Here is an 8,524-nt window from a genome sequence, read left to right on the forward strand (position 1 = left end):
CCGGAATCTGTCGTATGAAGACAGACTGAAAAGACTAAGTCTGCATTCGCTAGAGAGGCGTAGAGTAAGGGGAGACTTAAGTGAGGTGTTTAAGTCGATGAAGGGCATAAATAAGGGAGATATTAGGAAGGTACTTAAAGTGAGCATACAGGATAGAACTAGAAATAATGGTTTCAAACTAGAAAAATTCCGTTTCAATAAGGAAATAGGTAGAAATTGGTTTGGTAATAGAGTAGTAGACGAATGGAATAAGCTACCTAGTAAAGTAGTTGCTGCCTCTTCCATTGAGAGTTTCAAGCATAAGCTAGATAAATATATGACAAATAAGGGGTGGATATAGAAAAAAGAAAATCTTATAACCAATACTAATTCATAATTTTTCCTTTTCAGGTTACACTAGGATAGTCTCTATTCTCCTTTCATACTTTCCTGTAAAATGTCCAAGCCAGTTTTTCTATACTGCGTGGTGTTCATTCTGACTTTTTCCTGCCGGGTTCGGCTAGAGGGTTTGGAGGGCGGGGGAGAGCCTTCTTCTTTGCTATCCTTATCTCATTCTAGTAGTTCAGTTACTCTTCTAGTAGCTGCCTAGCATGGGCCAACCGGCCTACCGTAGTTATCCTCTCTTCTTATGTTCTTATGTTCATCCTCTTCATCATCATGTTTTTCGCCTAAGGATGAGATGAAGTAGGATAAAGGAAATATTATTTTTAAAAAAATGAAAAATAACAATCCAATAAATAAATATATATACAAATGTATAAATAGATAAATAGGAATAGACATTTACTTCTCAAAATTTATCTTAGTTTCTCATAAAGAACAAGTTTTCTCTAGTTTCGAATCCGTCTTCAATAATTTTTGTGAATGTATGTATGTATGTATGTATATATGTATGTATGTATGTATGTATGTATGTGTTTGTACGTATGTATGTGTACCGACGCAGGTGTATATGTATGTGTATGTAGGTGCATGTATATTTGTGTATGTATGTGCATGTATATATGTGTTTACGTATGTATATGCATGTGTCTGTACGTATGTATTTATATGTGTGTGTATGTAAGTGTCTCTGTAGCCTATGTTTGTGCATTTGTTTATGTGTACTCCTATGCTTTCATGTGTATGTGCATATGTATGTGTATGTATGTAAGCACGCTGTTTCTGTGTGTATGAGTGAATGTCTATGTAAATATAAACGTGTATGTGTGTTTTTGTGTATGTACTGTATGTGCACTACTGTGGATGTATATGTGTTTATTTTTATATATGTGTATGTGCATGTTTGTATGTGTGCATGTGCGTGTGTGTGTGTATGTGCATATGTGTATTTGAGTTTATTTGCATGTCTGTGTGTGTGTATATGCATATGTGTATGTATGTGCATATGTGTATGTGTGTATGTGCATGTGTGTATGTATGAGCATATGTTTATGTGGGCGTGTGTGTATGTGTGTGTAAGTGCATGTATGTATGCCAGTCCAACTCTAAATCTAATCCTAAGCAGTTCAAAAAAAAAACAAAACAAAAGCAACAACAAAATCCTAACAAAAGCAACGACAATCACCATAACTCAGCCAAATAAACAAACAAACACATCAATCAGCTCTAAATTTATCTATCGTAGCTCAAGTGTGGAGAACCTTTAATTGCTTGACTAATTACACAGGTGAGATAAACACAGGTAAAGTAAAAACAGTAAAGTGGATTCATTGAAGGACAAGATCAACAAAAGAGGATGGACGGAAAAAACTCCTCTCTGGGTACACACAGACAGACAGACAGACAGACAGACAGACACACACACACACACACACACACACACACACACACACACACACACTCAGTAATGCTTATAACAAGACGTATCCTGTTTCTCCAGGAATTTGACATCTATGCCCAAGGAGATAAGGGTGGTTTTCGCCTCCTCGATGACGTGGTAGGGGGGGTGGGGGCTCCGGGTCAGAATCCTCACTCTTCCTGTTGAGATGAGGTTAGGTTAGGTCAGATTGGGTTGGTTTGGGTTGGTTTGGGTAGACTGAGTTTGATTTTGTTAAGTTTGGGTCTTACTTCTCTCCTGCCCTAACAACCCTTCTCTGCTCTCTCCTACCCTAGTCTACCTTAGCCTACCCTACCCTAGCCTACCCCTATCCCGCCTTACACTGACCTACTCAACCCTAGCTTTCCATCCCCTACCCTATCCTACCCTATCCAATCTTCTCCTTTCCTATCCTTCCCTTACACACACAGATCCCTTCAACCATTACCCTACTCTACCCTGCCATTTCTTCTTTCCTCCCTTCCCTTACCCTTCTCTTTCCATTCCTTCCTCTCTCACATCCTCTCCCCATTTCCCTTTCTCTTCCCTGCCATAGCTTACTATACCCAACTCACTATACGCGTTTCACTGTAACTTGGCCCAGATTTTCGTCCTTCAGCTTATTTCACGTAGCTCGGTGACGGAAGAAGTCAATGCTATGACTCAACATCTTAGGGCAATTCTTCGTGACAAGCATAGCCTTTTAGTATAAATCCATTGCAACAACTCAGCATTCAAGACGGAATGAAGTGAATATTAGTCCAAGTAATTGAATAGTACCCACGTCAATAAGTATAGAAAATAAACAATAAAACAAGAATAACGAATAGACTCACTAGTATGTCCGGTGGGGTTGGGGACACAGGCATACGCGAGTGACCACGAGTCGTAATCGGTGGCTAATACTTGAGAGGTGTCCTCAATGGCAGGCATTGCGTGACTGGTGAAAGTTAGAAAGTTGGGAGCAGAGTTGGGCCTCCTAGCAGTCACGTCTTCGGTAAAGAATGCGGGGCGGTTCAGCCTGGGAGGATCAGGGCTTGGAGTTATCTTTTTGGTTTACACACACACACACACACACACACACACACACACACACACACACACGAATAAGAATGAGGAAGTTTGGTTCATATATTATTTGCGAAGAATTATATCTTTGTTTTTGCTTCACACACACACACACACACACACACACACACACACACACACACACACACACACACACACACACACACTTATCTACTTACACACAGCTACTTACAAAATGTCCCAAAAATCGACCCTGAGAGTTATATTGCCCGTCCTGTAGTCCTTGATGTAAGTGTAACTCCAGCACCGTCCCACCTCTTTGTATCCGGAGAAATACCTCTCCTGCTCGAACCATCTCCCCAGGTACTGAGGAAGACGTAGGTAGGTAATTACTGATGAAAGCCAAGACGTAGGTAGGTACTGCCATCATCATCATCATCATCATCATCACTCACCCTCTCCAAGTCGAAGTCCTTGATAATGGGTGTTATTGGACAGGCGCCCCTGAAGTACACTTGCCCCTTCACTCCCATCATCATCATCATCATCATCATCATCTTCGTTGTCGCGCCCATCTTGACAAATCTAAACCTGGTGGGTGAAGAAACCAGGACCATTAAACCCGTCTCAGCAAAAATCGCAATGAAAAAGGCGTTGCGAAGCCTCTTAATCTTACCGTAATTAGGTCTGAAGGTTATAAAAAGTTAACACAGGGAAGGTTACATAGAGGAATTTGTCATCTGTGGTAGTGTGAGGTTACAGGTGGTTTGCGTGTGTGTGTGTGTGTGTGTGTGTGTGTGTGTGTGTGTGTGTGTGCGCGTGAGAGAGAGAGAGAGAGGGGGGGGGACTGGACCTTATGTTCAGTAACGGAACAGATTGCGTTACTTCTATCCACTCTGCCTGTCCACGTAACCACACCATACCTATCCATACCAAACTCCACCCCATCCACATCCACCCCACCACCCTTATACCCACACACCCATCCACACCGCACTCCACCCCATCCACACCCACCCCTCCCCCACCATCCGCCCATCGGTGAAGGTGTGCTCAGGTGAATCATTAATTGGCTTCCGGAAAAAGGGTTGTAATAAACAGGTAAAGTAGTAGCAGTAGCCGTAGTAGTAGTAGTAGTAGTAGTAGTCATCGTAGAAGTAGTAGTAGTAGTGGTAGTAGTGGTAGTAGTAGTAGTAGTAACAGTAGTGTTGAGGGACATTTGTTTCCTGACAGGGGAACCACCCAGCCATATCAGTGCCACCACGTGAAGGCCTCCCTCTCTAGCCCCGGGTGCGAGTATGAAGATGATGATGATGATGATGACGATGAAAGCCATGATGATGATGATGATGATGATAATGAAAATGAGGTTGAGAGGACACTGAGGGAGATGAGAAAGTGAATGAAAGTAAAGAGAAGTGGATGAAAGTAAATGAAAGTGAAGGAAAATGAATGAAAGTGAAGGAAAGTGAATGAAAGTGAAGGAAAGTGAATGAAAGTGAAGGAAAGTGAATGAAAGTGAAGGAAAGTGAATGAAAGTGAAGGAAAGTGAATGAAAGTGAAGGAAAGTGGATGAAATTGAAGGAAAGTGAAGGGACGTGAAGGGAAGTGAAAAAAAGTGAAGGGAAGTGAGTGAAAGTGAAGGAAAGTGAAAGAAAGTGGATGAAAGTGACTAAGATGCTCCTGACATGTATATCAGAAGGCTTAAGGAGAGGGTGATATGCAAGACAGTGATTATGACGATGAAAGTGTTGAATATAATGGTGATCAGGGGAAAGTGACGTTGCTATTGAAACGGTGACATCTGCTGCAATAAACAACAACAACAACAAAAACAACAACAATTATAACAACAACAACAACAACAACAATTATAACAACAATAATAACAACAACAACAACAACAATAATAATAACAACAACAACAACAACAATAATAATAATAACAACAACAACAACAACAACAATAATAATAAGAACAACAACAATAATAACAAAAACAACAATAACAACAATAATAACAACAACAACAACAACAATAACAACAACAACAACAACAACAATAATAACAACAACAACAACAACAATAATAAGAACAACAACAATAATAACAAAAACAACAATAACAACAATAATAACAACAACAACAACAAGAGAGAAAAGTGGAAGAACATTGAGGAGTATATGGATGGAAGTCGATAAGAGAGAGAGAGAGAGAGAGAGAGAGAGAGAGAGAGAGAGAGAGAGAGAGAGAGAGAGAGAGAGAGAGAGAGAGAGAGAGAGAGAGAGAGAGAGAGAGAGAGAGAGAGAGAGAGAGAGAGAAAAAATTAGCAATAAATACCCACTCTGACAAAATTCCGGGATCAGTGATTGGCTCCAGGTGGGATAATCATCCGGAAACGTGTAGGTAATCCAGAAAACACACCTGTCTCACCTGGACCACCTGTAATCAACGAACAGCTCCCTTTCTCTCTCTCTCTCTCTCTTTCACACACACACACACACACACACACACACACACACACACACACACACACACACACACACACACACACACACACACACACACACACACACACACCTTTTCATTATAAGTGTCTACCTCTGTTTCACTTTCCCTCGCCACACACACACACACACACACACACACACTCCTCTCTCTCTCTCTCTCTCTCTCACGACACCCACCCAAGCATATAACAGTAACGCCACGCTAAGCTAATTATCTCCTCTCTCAATCCTTTTTTTTTTCTTACTTTTTCCTGCCGGCAATGTTTTTTTTTATCTTTCCTTTTATCAGTAACTCTTATATATTTTTTTCTGAGTCGTTGGTGGTCACTTTTTATGGTTAATTCTATCGATTAATCCATATCAGTTTCCTCTATCTTTCTGACTAGCTATTTATCTATCAACAGTATATCTTTATCTATCTATTCATTTATCTATCAATAGTATATCTTTATCTATACATTTATTTATCGGCATGTATCTCTTTTATCTATTTATATAGTATATACCCTGGGAACATCTATCTAGCAATTAATATATTTTTTTCGGCTATTTAACTGCCTACCTACTTCTTTATCTATCTATCTATCTACCTATCTCTAAGTGTCTATTTATCTATCTATTTATCTATCTATCCATCTATCTATATATATGAGTACTGAAACTATAATCACCGCGCCTCACCTCCCTTCACTACAGCACCTTCTTCTGTGGGTCCCTCCTACAGGTAAAGTACAGTACATACACCTCGTAGGGAACGGCGCCCCCCTTGTAAGTACACAGGACCACGCCAGGGTAAGACTAGGGATCTCCTCACGCCGAAATGCAGTGGAGGGTGAGGCCTGGCTCCACCTCACGTAGTGCCGCCACGCGAAGGACCCTCGCCTCTCAATTATCGAAAGTGTAATACCTGAAGTGACGTAATCTCACCTGTACGAAAGAGCGCCACCCTCGCCGATTTCCCGCGCGGTCGTTTCGCTGATGTCGGTAAAGATGATATTGTTCCGGTATATGTAATACGTTTGTACACAGGGAGCCACGGTGACGAGGTGGTGCCGTGTCTTGCTCCCGAACTGCATGCACAAACGGGAGCAACGGATCATTTAATATTCTACTTCGTCTTCTTCTCTTCTTCTTATCTGTCTATCTATAGCCAGACGCCTTAATCCCGTAAGGGGTGGCCACAAATAAATCGCCTCCATGTCGCCCTGCCCCCTGCCATTTCTCTGCCATCCCCTGAACTTACACCCCTTCTTTCCCTTATACCTCTCAACTCCATCAGTCGATCTCATCCTCGGTCTCCCCCTCCCTTTTCCTTCTGGCTAATATTCTTAGGCTGAGAGAGGCTTATCATGTTTCTCTGGCCAGAGATACGAAAGTTCGCCTCTGGACGCCGCTATTCCGGGTACGTTTGCAGCTTGTTCCTTGTTTTAATGTTGTCAGCACCTATTCCAGCACACGAGTGGACAAGCCCTAATATCTCACTTCTGCTTCTCACTTTCCTTTGTTGGCTAATATTCTTAAGTTGAGAGAGAGTTCTTATCATCTGTTAAAAATACTCAAGTTCACCTAATATTTCACCTCTCATATCTTCCACTTTTACCCACCGAGAAATACCTACCTCTATCTATCTATCTGTCCATCTATCTATCTATCTATCAATGTCACTCTATCCTTCACCATCAGGCTGCACTCTCTCCAACTCAACCCGCCTCCCTCACTCCTTCTCTCCATCTCATCCTCTGTCTCCCCCTCCCCCTCCATCTCGAACATATGATATGTACTATTAAAATTTCTCTCTCTCTCTCTCTCTCTCTCTCTCCGTCTGTCTGTCTGTCTGTCTGTCTGTCTGTCTGTCTCTGTCTCTGTCTCTCTCTCTCTTTCTCTCTCTCCCTAGGCCAGTACCTTCAGATGAAAATCCCTGAAGAGCGTGAAGAAGAGTGTGTTGTCTCCACCACTGACACCCACTAACTACACCTCAGTGCTGCCCAGGGTTGCCAGGTCAGAAACTGCCAACCCGCCGAGTTCCTCTCACCAAACCCGCCAAAATGTCAGCCTTCTCACCCGCCTAAAAACTGCCTTGTCAGTAATCACAGACTAATAATATTAGAGTCGCGTTTTCGCAACATTAAAAGTCAAGATATCTTGACCAGTATTTATATCGTATATTGACTTTCATGCTGATACCCGTTTTCGCGAGCACTAAAAGTCAAAACGATATTGAATCTTGAGCATGACTAGGCAAGATTAGTCAATGTTCCTCCCGAGGTATTTTGACCGATATTGACTTTCCATTTTGTAAACAAATCCTGAGTAACGGAGGTGGAGCCGGACTCGGTAGAGAAGAAGAAAGCCTTCCACCTGTTGAACTCATTGAAGTGTGTGTGATTTTCCATATTACTTCATCAACGTGTGGTTCTTGAGGAACGGTGCTTTCCACTGGAGAGGCCTCAAATCTCAGCAGGAGCCACGTGAAACAGAAGTGCCGTGAAGGACAGTGGATAGGACAATGGAGACCAGTGATACGTAAGTAAAATTGATGTGGGTTAATTTGGGATTCTACAATGAAAGAATATGAACAGTAATTACTTGCTGATATAGTAAGCCGTGTCTTCGCAGCCTATGGTAAAACATAAGGAAAAAGTAAGGTTCAAGAGAGCTTTTATCAGCTTATGGCGTATTCTGCATTATTAGCTTTGTTTTTACTTAAACCTTTCACCAGTTTTATAATGATTTTGACTGGCAAACTGTGTCTTTTAATGCAAATTGTGTCCAGTGCAGAAACATTGATGGGTAGAAGCTTTCACAGGGTAAATATTTCAAACATGAGTTCTCCCAGAAGCATTTAAAATTATTTTCATTAACTTCCCTTAGCCTGGTTCCTTTATTATAGTATTGCTCCTCAAATGCTTCTGATGCCAACCATTCATGTTTCATTTCTAAAAAATTATGTTTAACTGGTACCAAAAATTATATTGGGGAAAAAAATGGAAAGACAAGAACCTTGGTAATTTTTATGACACACATTCTTGCCCTGTGTATTAATGGTACATATATTTGCAAAATGAATAATGTGGTGTTATTATAGTATTTACTCGGAGATGCCTAATGTTCAGCATCAAAATAGCACTATGAAATATTGCTGCCGTATTACATTCATTTACTTTT

The sequence above is a fragment of the Coenobita brevimanus genome, chromosome 90 (assembly GCF_032717465.1).
Source record: "Coenobita brevimanus isolate Jiangsu-jjx chromosome 90, ASM3271746v2, whole genome shotgun sequence".
NCBI classification, from domain to species: Eukaryota; Metazoa; Arthropoda; class Malacostraca; order Decapoda; family Coenobitidae; genus Coenobita; species Coenobita brevimanus.